This window comes from Bombina bombina, chromosome 4, assembly GCF_027579735.1.
Source record: "Bombina bombina isolate aBomBom1 chromosome 4, aBomBom1.pri, whole genome shotgun sequence".
NCBI lineage: Eukaryota > Metazoa > Chordata > Amphibia > Anura > Bombinatoridae > Bombina > Bombina bombina.
The window spans coordinates 188,550,670-188,570,885 of NC_069502.1; the positions used below are offsets into that span (position 1 = coordinate 188,550,670).

At 42.6% G+C, this 20,216-nt stretch overlaps 1 protein-coding gene across 1 annotated transcript in view; it reads left to right on the forward strand.

Annotated features, from left to right (window-relative positions):
- EIPR1 (EARP complex and GARP complex interacting protein 1) overlaps positions 1-20,216 on the forward strand; it is a 595,922-nt gene that overhangs the window by 481,197 nt on the left and 94,509 nt on the right. The window lies entirely within an intron of this gene.

Here is a 20,216-nt window from a genome sequence, read left to right on the forward strand (position 1 = left end):
TGAAATAAAAGTGAAACATAGAATTTGACAGAAGACAAGAACTGCTTGGTCCATCTAGTTTAGCCATTTTATATCTATTTTATTTACTCAGGGGAAAAAATGAACCCTGTCCATTGTTGACAGACGTTAATGCATTTGGAGTTGTATTAATATCTGCTTCTAACAGTGCAAATATATTTATTATTTGAGTTACTATGCTAGGAAAAATTGTTGAAAATGCTTACTGAACAAAAAAAATCAACACTGTCTTTTTTTCAAGCCTAAAACTTTACTTGCGCTCAATATTTGTAAAATAATGTGCTTTAGAGGTAATGAAAGAAATGTGAGGAAATTACCAAATAGTAGTGCTCCTTGTTTTGTGAAAACAGGAAGCATCTTCTTTTAAAGGACATTAAACACTTCTTGCTTTTGTGTAAAAGTTGTAATTGTCTTATTCTTCCTAGATAGGCTGAAAAGTAAATTGTGTTACCTTGGTTACCCTCAAATTGTTTCAAATTCTCTAAATTAGCTACACACTAGACAGTAATTATTTAGAGTAGCAATTAGCCACAGTTAGTGTCATTATAGTAAAATTGGTTATATCATGTCATGTCATTTTATCACTAACGACACTGTAAAGCTATGTATTTAACCCCCACAAAGGTGTTAAATTCATAGTTAAAGTACCACTTGGGAGATGCAGAGCACTGCTAATCCAATAAGCAGATGTAGATGGCAGCACACTTTGATAGCCGAGTCGGTAATAGTGTTAATACAAATCTGCTTCATAGCAGATAATGATATATTAATTGTTTTTCTAAATTGCATTAAATGGAAAAAACACATTTTTTATGCTTATAAAGGTTGGGTTTATGAGGTGTATCAATGTTCACCAATTAGGCAGTGGGAATCCTGCTTCTCAGCCAAGCAGGAATCAGTCTTTAAGGCCCAGTTGTATGCCTGCACTTCTTGTTAGCTTCAAAATCATAATAAATAGCTTTAACATAACCTTTTACTTCATCCAAAAAATTTTTTAACATTTTGAAAAAGTCCTTTTAAAGTATTTTTTTTTTTTAACCTACCATGTATATTCGTTAACTTGTCAAAGTCCACATATTATGGACTCCATTAATCATTGTGATTGAGGACAACTAGGGAACCTGTCCACCCGGGATCATGGTGAATGCCTGCATTTTATCATTTTATGAGCCAATGCTTGTAACCAATCTCTTGAGGGCAGAGTCTGCCAATCATCCCAGTCAGATCAGTCTTTGGTGATTTTAATGTGGCAGACAGGTTAAAAACAGTAGTTGAGGAATGACCCTGCACATCAAGGGCTCCAAAGCTGTCTCTAAAGCTTGATAAATGTGTATATGTATTTCCTTCATTGTATATATACGTAGGAATACTGAAGGCACAACATTTCTATCATGCATACTGAGGGAAGTGTTAAGCACCATCAAGGTGGGTGAGCATAGTAACATTCCTAAAACTAATACTGAGGTGCTGGATAGATTATTTGTCTGTTTCTAAACAGACTTCTACCTTTCCTATACCTGAATCACTGTCTGAGCAGGTGTCTAAAGAGATGAAAAAGCCAGGTTTAAGGCTATGTTTGCTTTGCCAACTTGTCTAGTCTACATGTCTGGGAAACTGTCCCTAAAGGGGACAAAACTATGTCCACTTTAGCCAGATGAACTACTAGAGCAGTGTTTTCCAACTCCAGTCCTCATATATATTTATTATATCTTAACTATACCACTAATGGTCCTGAAGACTGTGTTTGGGGAACACCGTACTAGAGGATAGCCTCTTCTTCAAAGATGAAATAAATTGAAAGCTTGAAGGCTTCCATAGGCACTCCTTTCGGCTGGTAGGGTATTTATGGTGCCTTGCAGACAGCTAAATGTGGTTTATGAATACGTTTTGGTCTTAGGACATTGTCTCTAAAAGCAGAATTCTGCCTCTGGCCTTTCACCGTAAAAAATATTTGTGGGGGGGCGTGTCTAGGCGGCGGCCATGAATGGTTGCAATATCTGTGGCTCCTAAAGTGAACTGCTCAATGTGCCGATTTAAGCAGTAATTCTGCACCTTACATAGGTATATAACCTGTATTTGACTAGATTGAAGAGCACTGCATACTGCTACCTCAACGCTGCAGAGCTAATGATCTATGGGACCCAGATCTGGCCCGTTGAGATCTTAGGCGGCGGCCTCTATACAAGATCCCGACTCCCCCCCCCCCCCCCCCCCCCGTAATCGGGGTATAGCAGTCTTCTACAGACTGTCCACTATACTGCAGAAGGGAGCCAATTTGCCAAACTTTTTTAAGACTTTCGTGTGCTGGCGAGAACTGTACAAATACTGTCTCACAAATGGAGGCCCTGGACAAGTGGGAACACACAGTGACGCAGCTTCTAAATAACCGCTTCTGGAGCCTAGAAGAAGAATTGTGCAGAATTCTCTTCAGCCCAGGAGTTACGATAGTTTCTATGAGAGATGATAACTGCGATCCTGTAGCACTACGTTCCGGATTGGCTGACTCAACGTCTCCTACCCGCTACTGCCCAATAGATGATCCCTGCTATGCGGAACTCTCACCTATCAGGAACGACCGTCAAGGGAGGCATACTACACATGATGACCCGACATGCAGCCTAATGCTAACACCAGACCGTTGTCAGAGCTGGCCGGCACCTGAGACAGAAGTGGAGTCAACAGTAGTTCTGGCAGAAGTACTAGGCACTCCATGGAACACCCGAGTGACGAGAACGGAAGGGCCCAGGGAACGGGTTGAGACTTTTATTGGAGATGCGAACCCAAAGTCCCCTAATCTGAACAGGGGGAACTGTTTGTTTCGTTTGAGGCAGCAAAGAGATACTCGAAGAGTGGTTGGAGGTCCCCCACCCATAGCTATGGGGGCTCCATGTTAGTCAGATGGATACTGGACTTTACCCCAGGGGACTGTAGCAAGCTAAACGGGGGATTACTCTGCCTAATGTCTCTCATAACAAACTATGAACAGAAGCAGAGACTTTTTGACCCAGGGGGAGAGGCTTTGTCCGACATGACTGAGAGATATAGCCATATTAGGCTTTGATTCACGGTTGGGATTCTAGGTGGAAATAAACATGCAGTAGCAACATGCCTTGTGGGGCAGAATAGGTTTATAAAAATCTGTTCAAGTGCTATATGAATATACCGGCACAGTTCTGATTACTTTCTAGTTTCAGCCATTGTTTTATAGTATGTCTTTTTTCCTTTAGGGGCGCTCAATCCAGTGTCTAACATTACCCATACTCCCCAGCTTGCTCACTGTGCTTGTGCTGTGTTGCCATCGGCCGAGGCGGAGCAGTGCGGCATAGGGGTTAACATAAAGGCAGTTAATATATAAGCCCATTGATTTAATTTCAATTTAGAAAACTTTGGGGATTCAGATTACAGAAACACATCGACAATAATGGCACTTCAATGCTCAGCTGTAACTTGCTAGGCATTTGTTTTCTATAGTAACTTAGTTACCTGCAAACACTTCTTACAACCTCTTACAATATATCCCCTGCAGAGTAACCTGCATTAACACTACTCCCTCTTCACGGCTGTGATGTATAGCCCCCCACTATGATGCCCACTTTTCGCATTTGAGCTATATAAGCCACCTCTATCTATTATCTAGGAAATACCCGTTTGGCGACTATTTACCTGCTTAGTAATATATTAACCCCCTCTATCTGTATTAAGTTGAGCTAATCCCCCAGTAAGACTGTATGAGACATTATAATATAGAGAAAGGCTCCTTACTTACAATGGGTATGGCGCAGTCCTTAGCCAACAAAACACTATAATAATGAGCATCTACCCTAGCTATCTCTGGCATAAGAGTCATAGATAAATTAAGGTGACACGCTTGTTTATAGCGACCTTCGGGGGCCTTTATGTACCATCGTCTATAACACCTCAAATCTTATGTCCAAAAGCTCTAGGCTGATGCTTTTTACTGAAAGTGATCCTGTCAAGCTTATGAACCGGTGGATGGGCCCCAATGAAGATATCAATTACTAGATATAGCCTACTCAACATGAGAATGTTATTATAGAAGTAAGTCAGCCTGATGTTAGACACAAAGTTAAGTTTTTATTTTGAGATATGTTCCATGTATGTGTGGCACAGTTTACAGTTTATATACTATATTGTTAAGTTCTATAGCATATTAATTCTCCTCAGATGTACGTCTCAAGATATATAATACTCCTCCTGACTATAATGTGTCCTCTCTTATAGCACTAGATGACCAGTTCTTATTAGTATTGCTGGTATATTACTTTCGATCCTCCCAAGAAATGGGTATACTCTTCCTAGCTTAATCCAACCAGGGATCTGACTATACGTAATATCCCCCAGCACATTTCCCTCCATAATCTTCATATTACGTTTGTAATTTGACTCCCAACATATCCATTTGTTTCATCATTTAGGGTCCAAAAGTGGCGTATCTTAAGATAACCCTCCCCTACTATAATATTGACTACAATGGAGGTCCAAAAGTGACCTTGCCTGTTTTTAAGGAGGATATAAAATCAGGGTTTGAACTTGTTTTCATCTGTGACACACACTTAAGTAATTGTCTATACTGCAGATTATAGTATGCTCTCTAGGTCAGTCATAATGTCTGTATTTACTTCTGTATATGTCATCTTATTGTTAATGAGACTATGTGTCAAAAACTCAAAAAATCACTGAATATGATTTTGCGTGTATACATCTTTAACCCTAAATAAAAATATTTATTTAAAAAAATTATATATATATATATATATATATATATATATGTGTGTGTGTGTGGGCCTGACCTGGATGCTATCATATTAATGGTTACTAGGGATAGAAAAATACATTGGGCAAGGGCAAACGGCTGGATGCTTTTTTCCCTTTTGGCAATCCAGATCTTAGAAAGCCTTATTGAAATTGGGAGGCTCATCTCATCCTCAAAACACTCTTTTTCTGGATTGTGCCATTTTCAGGAAGTTTGTGTAGAGATAATTTCAAACTCCTGGGTCCTAGAACTTCTATCACATGGATATATAATCAATTTTTGTTCCCTGGTTCCTCTATCTCTTGTGTGTCCTTCCTAAGATAGGGTGAGTCCACTGGTTAATTCCTTACTGTTGGGAAATACAACAACTGGCCACCAGGAGGAGGCAAAGACACCCCAGCCAAAGGCTTAAATATCCCTCCCACTTCCTCATTACCCCAGTCATTCTTTGCCTTTCGTCACATTAGGAATTAGGAGGTGGCAGAGAAGTGTCAGAAGATTCCGAGAGTCCTGATAAAGGGTATCTGCTCTTTGAGATAGGACTGGAGTTTTAAGTAGCCATGTCAGCCTCTCAGTGAGAGTATTGAGGAAAGTTATAGTCTGGAGATGCAGGGAAGGTTTTTCTGCGAAACCATCCAGAATACTGCTAACAGCTCCTAAGCAATCAGTGTTTACGAGTTTCTGCCTGCTTTCTCTCACTCAAGTCCATGTCAGGAGCATTACTATAAGACTGCCACACTTGAGAGGCTGTGTTCTGTTCCACAGCATGGATCCTGGAGGTAAGATTGTTTAAATTTTTACACATAAAACGCTATAACAGGATCACAGTTGTGGCTCCTTTATACCTTGGTAGGATCCAAGGTTAATATCCTCTGAAGGGGGTTTATTGAACAGTTGGGGTTAATTAATCATTGTATTAACTATTTACATGCTGCTTTGTGTGATTTTTTCCTGGGCTGATAGACTGTGTTTTTGGCTGGAACAAACAGGTTTCACTTTCGTTTTTTGAAAGTGTTGCACAGCTATTACTTGCTGTACTTGTAATAACAGGGGAAGTACTGTCTTGCACTCCATGTGACCGGGTGTGGTCTATGTTCATTTCCTCCATTCTGGCTAAGACTTGAACCTGAGGAGAGCGTTATCTGTCTGGGTCTAGGAAGTGGTGAGTGTCCCAGCCATTGGGAGTATAAAGGTGCAGTTGTCTATAATAAAAAACATTTTTATTTGTGTCCTTCTGTGGGTATAACTTGAGCTATGGAGGACTCTGCCATGTTAGAAGGTACTCCTTCTGTACTAAATCATAACTGTTTATATTGTGAGGTGGCCGTGGTGTTCCCACCCACATGCTTTAACACCGGTATAAAGTTTAAGAAGGGGAGACAAGCCTGCTAAGTCCCTCTGAGCTATTTACCTCTCAGGACTCGGCATCCTGTGAGATTACTACCCTTGCTACATTACCCACTCCACATGCAGTTCCCTGTAGCACATCTAATCCTCCATTCCTGTGGAATTTGCAGCACAGTTACAAACGCCAGTGTCTGCGGCCATCAGTGCATTACTTTGCTCTAACAAACGCAAGAGAAAAATTTATGCTTACCTGATAAATTGATTTCTTCTACGATACGACGAGTCCACGGATTTCATCCTTGTGGGATATTATCCTCCTGCTAACAGGAAGTGGCAAAGAGCACCACAGCAGAGCTGTATATATAGCTCCTCCCTTCCCCTCCACCCCCAGTCATTCGACCGAAGGTTATAGGAAGAGAAAGGAAAAGCTAAAAGGTGCAGAGGTGACTGAAGTTAGAAATAATAAAAACTATGATCTGTCTTAAATTGACAGGGAGGGCCGTGGACTCGTCGTATCGTAGAAGAAATCAATTTATCAGGTAAGCATAAATTTCGTTTTCTTCTACAAGATACGACGAGTCCACGGATTTCATCCTTGTGGGATACAATACCAAAGCAACAGGACACGGATGAAAGGGAGGGACAAGACAGAGACCTAAACGGAAGGCACCACTGCTTGAAGAACTTTTCTCCCAAAAACAGCCTCAGAAGAAGCAAAAGTATCAAATTTGGAAAATTTGGCAAAAGTATGAAGGGACGACCAAGTTGCAGCCTTACAAATCTGTTCAACAGATGCATTGTTTTTAAAGGCCCATGTGGAAGCCACAGCCCTAGTAGAATGAGCCATAATTCTTTCAGGAGGCTGCTGTCCAGCAGTCTCATATGCCAGGCGGATGATACTTCTCAGCCAAAAAGAGAGAGAGAGGTAGCCATAGATTTCTGACCCCAGCGCTTTCCAGAATAAACAATGAATAATAAAGATGATTGACGGAAATCCTTAGTTGCCTGCAAATAAAACTTTAAGGCACGGACCACGTCCAGGTTATGTAACAGACGCTCCTTCTTAGAAGAAGGATTAGGACACAAGGAAGGAACAACAATTTCCTGATTAATATTCTTATTTGAAACAACCTTAGGAAGAAAACCAGGTTTGGTACGTAAAACCACCTTATCAGAATGAAATATGAGATAAGGCGAATCACGCTGTAACGCTGACAGCTCAGAAACTCTTCGAGCAGAAGAAATAGCAACCAAAAACAGAACTTTCCAAGATAACAATTTAATATCTATGGAATGCATAGGTTCAAATGGAACCCCTTGAAGAACACGAAGAACTAAATTTAAACTCCAAGGAGGAGTAATTGGTCTAAATACAGGGTTAATTCTAGATAGAGCCTGACAAAAAGACTGAACATCTGGCACATCTGCCAAACGTTTGTGAAACAAAATTGACAAAGCAGAAATTTGTCCCTTTAAGGAACTTGCTGATAACCCTTTCTCCAATCCTTCTTGGAGAAAAGACAGAATCCTAAGAATCCTAACTTTACTCCATGAGTAACCCTTGGATTCTCACCAATAAAGATATTTACGCCATATCTTATGATAGATTTTTCTAGTAACAGGCTTTCTAGCCTATATCAAAGTATTGATGACTGAATCAGAGAATCCTCGCTTCGATAAAATCAAGCGTTCAATCTCCACACAGTCGGCTGCAGAGAAATTAGATTTGGATGTTGGAAAGGACCTTGAATGAGAAGGTCCTGTCTCAAAGTAAGTTTCCACGGTGGCAGAGAGGACATGTCCACTAGATCCGCATACTAAGTCCTGCGTGGCCACGTAGGCACTATCAGGATTACTGAAGCTCTCTCCTGTTTGATTCGAGCAATCACGCGTGGAAGCAGAGGAAACGGTGGAAACACATAAGCTAGGCTGAACGACCAAGGCACTGCCAAGGCATCTATCAGTTCGGCCTGAGGTTCCCTCGACCTGGATCCATATCTTGGAAGCTTGGCATTCTGTCGAGATGCCATTAGATCCAATTACGGTCTGCCCCATCGTAGAATCAGTGAGGCAAACACTTCCGGATGGAGTTCCCACTCCCCCGGATGAATAGTCTGTCGACTTAGAAAATCTGCTTCCCAGTTCTCTACTCCTGGGATGTAGATTGCTGACAGATAACAAGAGTGGGCCTCTGCCCATCGGATTATCTTGGATACTTCTATCATCGCTAAGGAACTCCTTGTTCCTCCCTGATGATTGATATAAGCCACAGTCGTGATGTTGTCCGACTGGAATCTGATTAATTTTCCCGAAGCCAACTGAGGCCACGCCTGAAGCACATTGAATATTGCTCTCAGTTCCAGAATATTGATTGGAAGTAGAGACTCCAGCTGAGTCCAAACACCCTGAGCCTTCAGGGAATTCCAGACTGCACCCCAGCCCAGAAGGCTGGCGTCCGTTGTCACTATCACCCACGAGGGTCTGCGGAAACAAGTCCCCTGGGACAGATGATCCAGCGACAACCACCAAAGAAGAGAGTCTCTGGTTTCATGATCTAGATTTATCTGAGGAGATAAATCCGCATAATCCCCATTCCACTGTCCGAGTATGCACAGCTTCAGTGGTCTGAGATGAAAGCGAGCAAACGGAATGATGTCCATTGCCGCTACCATTAATCCAATTACTTCCATACACTGAGCCACTGATGGCCGAGGAATGGACTGAAGTGCTCGACAAGTATTTAGAATCTTTGATTTTCTGATCTCCGTCAGAAATATTTTCATGTCTACCGAGTCTATCAGAGTTCCCAAGAAAGGAACCCTTGTCTGTGGAACTAGTGAACTTTTCTCTATGTTCACCTTCCAACCGTGAATTCTCAGGAAAGACAACACTGTGTCCGTGTGAGATTTTGTCAGTTGATACGTTGACGCCTGAATCAGAATATTGTCCAGATAAGGCGCCACTGCTATGCCTCGCGGTCTGAGAACCGCCAAAAAAGACCCTAGAACCTTTGTGAAGATTCTGGGTGCTGTGGCCAACCCGAAGGGAAGAGCCACGAACTGATAATGTTTGTCCAGGAAGGCAAACCTTAGAAACCGATGATAATCCTTGTGGATAGGAATATGAAGGTAAGCATCCTTCAAGTCCACGGTAGTCATGTATTGACCCTCCTGGATCATTGGTAAGATTGTTCGTATAGTCTCCATTTTGAACGATGGGACTCTGAGAAACTTGTTTAGACACTTGAGGTCTAAAATGGGTCTGAAAGTTCCATCTTTTTTGGGAACCACGAAAAGATTTGAGTAAAACGCCAGTCCCTGTTCCGATTTTGGAACAGGACAAATTACTCCCATGGTATAGAGGTCTTTTACACAGCGTAAGAACGCCTCTCTTTTTATCTGGTCTGCAGATAATCTTGAAAGATGAAATCACCCTCTTGGAAGAAAATCCTTGAATTCCAATTGATAACTGTGGGTGACTATTTCCAGCACCCAGGGGTCCTGAACATCTCTTGCCCAAGCCTGGGCAAAGAAAGAAAGTCTGCCCCCTACTAGATCCGGTCTCGGACCGGGGGCCGCCCCTTCATGCTGTCTTTGTAGCAGCAGCGGGCTTCTTGGATTGTTTACTTTTATTCCAGTTCTGGTTGGGTCTCCAGACTGACTTAGATTGGGTAAAATTTCCTTCCTGCTTTGTGGAGGAAGAGGAAGCAGAGGGTCCTCCTTTAAAATTCTGAAAGGAACGAAAATTATTTTGTTTACCCCTCATCTTAACAGACTTATCCTGAGGTAGGGCATGGCCTTTACCTCCTGTAATGTCAGAAATGATTTCCTTCAATTCAGGCCCGAAAACGGTTTTACCTTTACAAGCAATAGCTAAAAGTTTAGTTTTTGATGACACATCAGCAGACCAAGATTTGAGCCACAACGCTCTACGCGCTAGAATAGCAAATCCTGCATTTTTCGCCGCTAATTTAGCAATTTGAAAAGCGACATCAGTAATAAAAGAATTAGCTAGCTTGAGAGCCTTAATTCTATCCAAAATGTCATCTAACGGGGTCTCAATCTTAAGAGACTCTTCCAGAGCCTCAAACCAAAAAGCTTCTGCAGTAGTTACTGGAACAATGCAAGCCGTAGGTTGTAATAGAAACCCCTGATTAATAAATAATTTCTTTAGAAGACCCTCTAATTTTTTATCCATCAGGTCTTTGAAAGCACAACTATCCTCAATGGTTATAGTTGTACGCTTAGTCAGGGTAGATATCACTCCCTCTACCTTAGGGACCGTTTGCCACAAGTCCCGAATGGTGTTTGATATGGGAAACATTTTCTTAAAATTAGGAGGGGGAGAAAATGGTATACCTGGTCTATCCCATTCCTTTTTTATAATTTCCGAAATTCTTTTAGGAACCGGAAAAACATCAGTGTAAGTAGGTACCTCTAGATATTTGTCCATCTTACACAATTTCTCTTGTGGTATTACAATAGGGTCACAATCATCCAGAGTCGCTAAGACCTCCCGAAGTAACAGGCGGAGGTGTTCAAGCTTAAATTTAAAGGACATAACGTCTGAAATCTCTCCCTTAGACAGCAATTCCCTGACCCCCAACTCAGAACACTGTGAGGGTACATCGGAAATAGCTAATAAAGCATCAGAGGATTCAGTATTCACATTAATACCTGACCTACTGCGTTTACCCTGTAACACTGGTAATTTAGATAATACCTCTGTAAGGGTAGTTGACATAACTGCAGCCATCTCCTGCAGAGTAAAGGAATTAGACGCACTAGAAGTACTTGGCGTCGCTTGTGTGAGCTTAATGTGCTATATTAATCAAGCACTGGTATGCACGTTATGCATAAAATGTCACACAAACAAATGCCAGCCAAATCGAGCAAATAGTTAGTAGATAAACTGTGAATTCCAGTTTGCAGAGAAATGTGCATATACTGCGCTTAATCCTTACTACTAGGTTGTGGGATGAACACTGGAGTACCTTGTCAGATGCCATGTTGGTCCACAGGAGCTGTGTCTTGTGCAGTCTGATTACCCTCGCATGGATCGCTGCAGAAACCGCTACCTCTGACTCGTCTCTGCTCCCTCCTCAACCACGAGTCATAGCTGGTGACGTCATCAGTGTTCTTTACCTCCGCTTCTCATGCTGCTTGCTGCTTGTTTGTGTGAATATAGCTGTAATACCTCCTAGGGTCTGATATAGGACCTGTGAACCTGTGCTCACTCTCCCCCCAAATCCAGCAACAGGTTAGGAAAAATGAGACGTCAGGATCACCAGGCAGATCCAATAAAAATTAACTTTTATTTATTCTTACAGCAGCTTCATATGCAGTATGTATATATATATATATATATATATATATATATATATATAATGATAAAAATGATTCAAAACATCAAAAACAGAGTAGAGTTCCTGCTTACGCAAGTACGGCAATAGCCGTACTCATAGCATATAGGAAATATACAAGAATGAGAGGGTTTCCGGCAGGGCGGAGCTAGCATTGGCGTGGAGTGCTTGCACAAGGCTCTTTCCTTGGCTGGTATTGACAGGACCTGGCTCAGATCCACTGTTGCAGTAGCCAGAATCAGCACTCTGCAGACTGAATCATTTAGAGAGTTATTATGCCTATGGGCGTTCAAGCTTAAACCAAGCCGTTACACCTGCCTCAAGGGACCAAAGAGAGGGGTACAGATTGCCGTATTTGAAGGATTGGCTTGTGGAGCGAAAGGGAAACCTGGCTACACGGCAAGGCGAAACTGCAGGTGGTCCTCTTTCACCGTAGTGGAAGCGCTCATTGTCGTTGAAGATGGATCGTGGCTCCAAGCAGCAAGTATCATACTCAGCCCACATATCCCCTCCCACTGCAGTGGGAAGTGAATTTCCGAGATCTGAAGAAGTTGGAGAGGATCGAGGTCTCTAAACAGAGGCGGTTCACTGCAAGTATTATGGGTCTTACCTGTTTCTAATTTTTTTTAGCCAAAAATGTTTTATTAATTATATGTAGCAGCATCGCTGCATGGAGGAATGTGGGAAGCAGTGGACAATTTTAGACCGGAAACCGCAAGGGCAGGATTTTGGTTTGGAGCTACTTGGGGCTGGAGCAGCTCGCTATATGGGGACATAATAAGTTAGAAAAGGGGTGATTTTTATCTTAATCCTAGTCCCAGAGCTGACACTAATCAATTTATTCAAGTATACGCCCCACTCTGCAGCGGACAATATACGGCCTGATGTGTGGACTGTGGAGCTATTTGAAGCATATATTGCTTACATGTTAGGCCGGGGTAGCTTACCATAGATTTGGTTTGCAATATCAGGATAGCTTTTTGAGCCTGATTACAATCTGGCTGTTGAACCGAGGGTTATACGTTCTCCTTAATTGGGTCCCCAGATTGGCTCTAGTTAAACAGCTCTAAGAAGGAGTTAAAACCCTGGTGCTTATCTCTGTCTATTGTACTTGTGAAACAGCTCACTACCTGAATATAATTTTTTTACAAGACTTATTTTGTGCGGGACTATGGTTATAAGTCTCTAATAATATTTTGTCTCTGCTGACCTTAACACTACTCTCTTTTTCCACCCAAATCTGTACAGTTTGCTATTGATAGAATGCTGGAAACTACCCTTAAGAGAGCGAAGGGGATAACCTGCAAGGGGATTTAATACTGCAGGGAGATTTATATAGTCAATACCTGGTTTGAGGCTACTAGGTGGAAATTACAGGAGGATACTTAATTTTGTGTTGGTTCAGGTGATTAACCAGGGGCAACAGATAATTAGCAGTTTCCTAGAAAGATAGAGGGCAGGTTTTAGGTGCTGAAATCTTTAGGCATTACTAGAATCTGCTGTATTTTTTGGTTCTCCTTGTTTTCTGGGGTTTTTTTTTTTCGTTTTTTCTTGTAGCTTTCTTAGTGGCTTTCTGGATAAGAAGAATAAAGTATTAACAACGTGGCATGATTACACTTTGGTGGGAATATTAACACTAGGGTTTCACATTTTAGCAATTACCCTGTATACTGCACAGGCTTACTGATGAACTAAGTATCTATCACTCCTCGCGTATATTCACAGTCGCATACAAAATTCACGCTGTGTTCAGCGTTTTTCTTTTCTTTTTTCTCTCTCTGACTGCCTCTGACGTTGTTGCACACAAGTGTGTGGATAGTGTTTCTATTTTTCACTTTTCTTTCCTTATAGAAAAATTTATTTCACACACTCGCCGATTATGCCACCCAAACAGAAATAGAAAAAAATTAAGCCCAATGATAGCTCTATAGAAGTACATAATGAGACAAGTATGGGTAATTTGGATTTGGATGCATGAATGAATTAGAAACAAGAGTCTCATACTTCGAAGATAGATCCATAGCCCTGGATCAGGTGATTAATTCCCAAGTCAGTAAACTAAACTCCCTGCATTCTAAAATGGAAGAATTAGAGGATAGGTCTCTGCGCAATAACCTTAGGGTTGTTGGGTTACCAGAGACAGGGGAATTCTAGGACCTATTAATTTTCGAATCTACTAGATTGCCCCAATTAGTGGGAAGCAACACAGATAATGTAATGATCCCGATAGAAAGAGCTTACAGACTGGGTATAGTGCGAAGGAATCCTGATGGATCAGGTAAACCAAGAGTGGTAATAATTAAATTTTTGAACTTCTAGGACAAGTTCCATATACTAAGACTCTATCGTCAAAACAGTAATATAATGATTGGGACCCATAAGGTACTTCTATTTCAGGATTTTTCTGTGTGCACCATTTTGTTTAAAACTGATTAAGGCCAATTTGAAGGCAAGACTAGTAATCCCTGCCAAGTTAATTGAGATAAAGATGGTGAAGTTCTTACATTTTAATAAAGTTGAGGAAATTCAGGCTTACTGTCAGAATAATGGCGAAGAATAAGACTTAGATATTACATTGAACAAATATCATTCAATATACAAAAATGATGCTGTTTTTATTGTATACAAGGACTATGTACTTTTTGTTTAAACTAAAGGAAAGAACCCATGAAAGTTTGGTTTAGTCATTTGAATGTAAAGGTGACCCTTTTTATGTTTACTATGCAATTCACATATAAGAATCCTTTAGGGTGGAAGGCGGTCCCCCCCCCCTTTTTTTCCCCTTCTTCTTCCCCTGACTTAAAAATTGAATGGCTAAATTAAATTTAGTATCATGGAACATTGGAGGGATTTCGTCTCTGATTAAAAGGAAGCTAATGATTAGGCACTTATGGGCTAAAGACCCAGATGTAGCTTTTATTCAAGAGACACATCTTAAGCCCCAGGAAGCTATCAAGCTTAGATGTAAATGGGTGGGAAAGGTGGTGTTTACCCCTTATGATAAGACAAAATGGGACTTAGCTATTTTGTTTCATAAACAGTTAAATTATCATATAGTCTCAGCAGATAATGACTTGGTGGGATGGGTTATATGTAATATGTATAATGACTTGGTGGGATGGGTTATATATATATAGGTTAGATGGGCTATATCAAATTGTAGAAGTAGAAATAAATGGGAACATTTTTGTATTTTGTAAAGTTTACGGGCCGAATGTAGTTGAGAAAGGGTTCTGGGAGGGTACTAGCCTGAAACTGTTCTCGCATATTGGGAAAAATATAGTTACGGTTGGGGATTTTAATATGGCCTTATCGCATATCTTAGATATATCTAAAGTGAGATATAATCCTAGGAAAGCTAGAGAATCCAACGCTTTGCGGAGGCTGTGCCAGAAACTAACACTTCAAGATATCTGGCGAGCACAAAATCCGGATAGTAGACATGTGTTTCCAGAGTATATAGGTCCTTCTCCAGAATAGATTTTTTTTTTAGTTGCAAAACATATGATGAGGATGGGGATTAAATCAAGTATTCAGGAAATAGTTGTCTGACCATGCCATCATCACGTTAGATATTGGCCTAAGAGATCACCTCTCAGCAAATAATGGCAGACTGTTTTTCTTCTTAAATGGAAAGAGTCCACAACTGCATTCATTTCTTTTGGGAAATAAGAACCTGACCACCAGGCAAAAGGAGGCAAAGACACCCCAGCCAATGACCCAAACACCCTCCCACTCCCCTCATCCCCCAGTCATTCTTTGCCTTTCATCCCAGGAGGTTGGCAGAGATGTATCAGAATTTTTAAATTTTTGTTTTTTGTCTCTTATGGAGGGTAGTACTCTTTGGCATGGGACAGGGGTTTTAAGTAGTCCTGTCAGTCTCTCATTGAGGGCTTGGATGAAAGTTAGAGATGCAGGGAGAGTATTTCTGCGAAACCATCCTGACTCATATTAACAGCTCCTCAAGCAATCAGTGTTTTCAAACTTCGCTCCGCTGCCTGCTTTCTTCTCTCAAGTCCATGGCGGAGGAGATGCCACTATTCGACACACTTGAAAGGCCGTGTTCCTGTTCCACGGCGTATATTCCGGTAAGATTGTTTCATTTTACTTTATCGTCAATGTACTGTAATGTGAATGTTTTCACGAGAGGTTACACACCTTTGCGGGTCTAACTATATGATATAAGGGTCTCAGTGAGTCTCTGTTAGTATCTTGGAATCGAGGGTTACTATCTCCTGAGGGGGGTTATTGAACAGGGGGGTTTATAATCATGTTTGTTATGTGATTCAACCTGCTTATGTGTGATGTTTATGGGCTTGTGGTTGGAATATTGAGGCCTTTGGAAGTGACAAGGCCTTTTGGTTGGGCAAGCTTTTTTGGACTAATCGGTTCACCTTGTGTTCGGGTGTGGTTCCGTTCCCCATTTCCGCATTCCTGACCGTGTGGCGAAGGAGATATTCTAGTCCGCAGGGGTCTGGTCATAGGAGGTAGTGAGTGCCCCAGCCATTGTGGGTGTCAGGTGCCGTTTTTTTTTCAGATTCAGTTACAGAGGATTCTGATACCGAGACTATTTTGATTTCAGATTCTGTGTCCAGTGACGAATCCGGATTGGTCTCATTGACGCATGTCAACCAGTTTTGTTCTGTATGCCATTTCAGAGCACCTGGTTCCTCGGGCTCGGGGAATCAAGGGACTGCTGAGCCATCTGCCTCTGGGGGTCCTGTCCTCCGAGAGGCAAGTTCCCTACCAATTCATACTTCTACACATGCGGGTTACCCAGTTTCTGATTCCTCCATGCAGGGTGGCGTGTTCCCCCAGAGATTGCAGAACGTTTTCGCTTCCACATAATGTTGGGGATTGTTTGTCTGCAGAGTCCAGACGTTTCTTTAAGAATGTGCTTGTGCCCTATTGTCCCGGGCCTTCCGCCTTGGGGGTGCCTCTACAGTTCCCCACTGGTGTTGTGCCTTTCATTACAGGATTGCGTGTCTTTGCGTATTAATCAGACATGTTTTTCAGTTATTGAATGAACCTATCGTTACCAGATACAGGGATTTTCAGTCTGCTAATTCGAATGATGCACCTCATTAGACGTGGGGATGAATTAATCCTCCTGATTGTCATTTGTTTGAGATCTTTCCCAGTTTTTGAAAGATAGAGCTCAGTTTGGCTGTTCCTGCGGGTAGGCCTGTGTCTTTTTGGGTGTTAACCTCCGAGTTGCCTTATATTTTATTTATATCCAATGGGATGTCTTTTATTTGTTTTTGTTTCCTTCGGGAACCTTCTGGGATTGATACTCTTTATTACTTCTTATCAAGTTGTTTTGGACATGTTAGTCCTATGTTAAAAATGTCTGTTTTCTGTTTTTTCCCCTATGAGGGAGAATTTATGCAGCTTGCCGGTTAGGACCCCAGGTGCAGGCTGGTCCTGTCGGGTTTATTCGGTCTTGCGGCTGTTACGTGGCGCTGTTCTGCTCGGCTGGTTTGGTAGATGCGCTGAGTGCTCAGATTATCATTGTTTTTCATGTTCAACTAAGCATTCGAGAGGACCTGTGGGTTCGTGAGGCGGGAAGTTTTTATAGCCTTCAGTCATAGATGGCTGGGCAGGGGAGTTTTTCCGCTGCGTCACTCTGACATCTGATTTCATCAGAACTTAGAGTTTTCCTCCCCCATGTGGTGGAGGGTTGGAGAGCTAACGCCCCTTACCGCAGTTGAGTGGTTTGGCCTTCATTTTTAGGCCTCTGGATTTGTCTTTTTGGGCTTGATCCAACAGCTTGTACAGGATAGCTGTCTAGCATGCGGAAGGTTTGCAGTTTGAAACCAGTTGCAGCTCTCGACACCTTGCAGGTGTAAATGTAAGCTGTTTATAGTGTATCTAGATACAGCTCTTACTCTTTGACATGTACTGTCTGTCTGAGTTATAAGAGACCTTTGGGTCTTCTTCCATTGTCTTCGGGTGAGTTTGATCTCCTTTTAGGGATCTGTGTTTCTGGGTGATGGTTGTTCCCTGCAGGGACTTTGTTTAGCTCGGGGTTTTCCGGAGCTGGGTAGGCTTAGTGCCTTTCTCTTCCTTGTGTCCTCTGCTTGTGCGGAGGTGATAGGGAGACTAGTCCTGCTAGTAGGATTTTTTTTACCTTGAGGTATCCCTTAGTTGTCCTGAGGCGACTCATACGACTTCTAGCCTTGCTCCTTGGAGTGTTGGACTTTAGCTAGGGGTGGTTCCTTCCTTTGTTCGGGGCTTTCGAGTTTTTCTCGCTATCCGGATTCTCTGGATATGCATCCGTATCCCTTGTGTCTGGATTTTCGGCCAGCTGGGGTGTTTAGTTCTAGGGTAAGGTTTGCCTGAACTATTAGGTGTCCGGACCTGTTTTTCTCCTTGAGACTTCCGGTTGCTGAAGCTTCGCTTGGCCTTTTTCCTTACCCTGTCTTTGGTGGTTTTGGAATCTTGGATCTCAGGGCTTGTCGGGGTGTTCCACGGTAATGGGAACTTGGGCTATGTCCTTGGTCCATCTACCTAACCTGGTCATGGTTGGCCAGGTTTTCTGAGTATTTTTTACTCTTTGCCACAGAGTAACCAATGTCATCTGGTGGTTAGCTTGTGGCTTGTGCCTTAAGGGTTGTTGGTTCATTCCCAGCTGCTGGTGCTGGATGTCCAATTTCTGGTGCACCTTAGGGTTGCATTCCCCTGGTCAGCTTGCCAGTGTTCCCGTGGATTCCCTGCTCTGCAGGCGAATGGGTTGGCTGTGCCTCTGCTGTAGGTGGGTCCTTTTCTTAGACATCTGTGTTGGTTATTTCTCTTCCCATTAGCTGGTGATTTTGGGCCTTGAGGACAGTTGTTGCCCTTCCGTCATCATCCCTTTCCTTTAGGGGATATTCTCCTCCCTATGGAGATAGTCCTTGCTTGGGGCTTCTCCTAAATGGGAGGCGAAAAGGTCGTATTGATTCCCCCTGGGGTCTTGCTGGCTCCAAGTCAGACTTATTGGACGTTGTTGTCTGTTTTCAGAGTCGGGTTGTACCTGTACTCTGTTGGGATGGCTGTGCTATCCTTACGCTCATTCCTGTGCCTGTTTTGGGATTCTTTTGTTCCCCTGTCTTGGATCCCTGAGGCTAATTTGGTCCAGCTGGGTGTGGGTCTGCAGGTCAGGATGGCCGAGCGGTCTAAGGCACTGCGTTCGGTCGCAGTCTCCTCTGGATGTGTGAGCCTTGTTGAGTCTATCCTGTTATCTCAGTCTGCTAGGGTATAGATTTTCCTTTCAACTTGCTCCATTGATTCCAGAAGAGGGTTTACTCTTCCTTCGGGTTCTATGGGTATACTCCCCTTCTCGGGGGGCCTCGATTGAGGTTTTGTGTTCCCCTTTTTAGGGACCTGTGTGTAGGTCCGGCGACTTAGGTTGCCTGCAGCGTGCCCTCTGTCTGGGGGTTGCTCTTGCGGTCTGTTTCTTGCTTGACTGATTCTTCCTCCTTGCAAGTACCCTCTGTGTCGTCCTGTTATGGACTCTGTGTTCTCAAACTTGGGGTTTTTCACCTGGGTGTATTACACTTTTTTTCATGGCGAATGCTTTGGTATTCTATGGTCAGACACTGGGAGGACTTTGTCTCTTCAGTTGCATTCCGTGCTTGCAGGATGTTTGAGAGTCGTCTTTTCTGTCTCTGTGCCCGGTCTTATCCCGGGTTTCGCTTGGTATAGGTGTGGCCTCCTTCCCCTGTTTGGGCCCCTTTGGGTCTCTGTGAGCTGGGCTCACTCTTGGAGGTGTTCTTTTTTGTATTAGGGGGCCTTTCGGTTTCCTTGGTTCTCCTTTGCCTTGTCCCCTTGGGAGTTTTGGCTGGTGTCTCCTTCATTTGTGGGGGATGAGCGGTGGGGGGACCGTCTGTTGGAGGATAGGGTTTCCTGGAGGACTGTTGGCTCAGTCAAGTCCGTTTGCAGGCTCTAGTTTGGCTTCTGGACTGACTACGAGTCAGGGTCTTTGGGGCTTTTCCTCTTCAAATTTTCATAGCTTCGGACGAAGCGAAGGTTTTTTATTGGGTAGAGGTTCAGGCCTGGTGCCCTCAGTATGGGCCACCTATTGTACCCTCCCATCTTGGCATTCAGTGTCCTCTATAGCTTGGGTATTGTTTTCCCAAAAGTAATGAATGCAGCTGTTGACTCTTTCCATTAAAAAAGAAAAACATAAATTATGCTTACCTGATCATTTTCTTCTGATGGAAAGAGTCCACAGCTCCCCACCCGTAATTTTATGTGGGGCGTCCTTATTTTTCTTCTGGCACCTTTCCCCCTGATATTTCTTCTACTGTTCCTTATTCCTCGGCAGAATGACTGGGGGCTGAGAGGAGTGGGAGGGGTGTTTGGGTCTTTGGCTGGGGTGTCTTTGCCTCCTTCTGGTGGCCAGGTTCTTATTTCCCAAAAGTAATGAATGCAGCTGTGGAAAAGGAAATTATCAGGTATGCATCATTTATGTTTTTCCCACAGTATCTTGTTAATAATGTTCACTTTCAAACATGGTTACAGAATAGATGGAAACAGTTTTGCGATGATAACGGTGAATATCTGGATAGACCAGAAATATTCTGGGAGACTGCAAAGGCAGTATTTAGAGGGGAGATCAAAGCATATTTGGTAAGGATAAAGACTATTAGGAATAAGAGGGAAGAGCAACTTTCTAATACCCTTAGAAATAATTATAGGAGATACCTTAGCAACCCTTCTATTGTTCTATGGAAC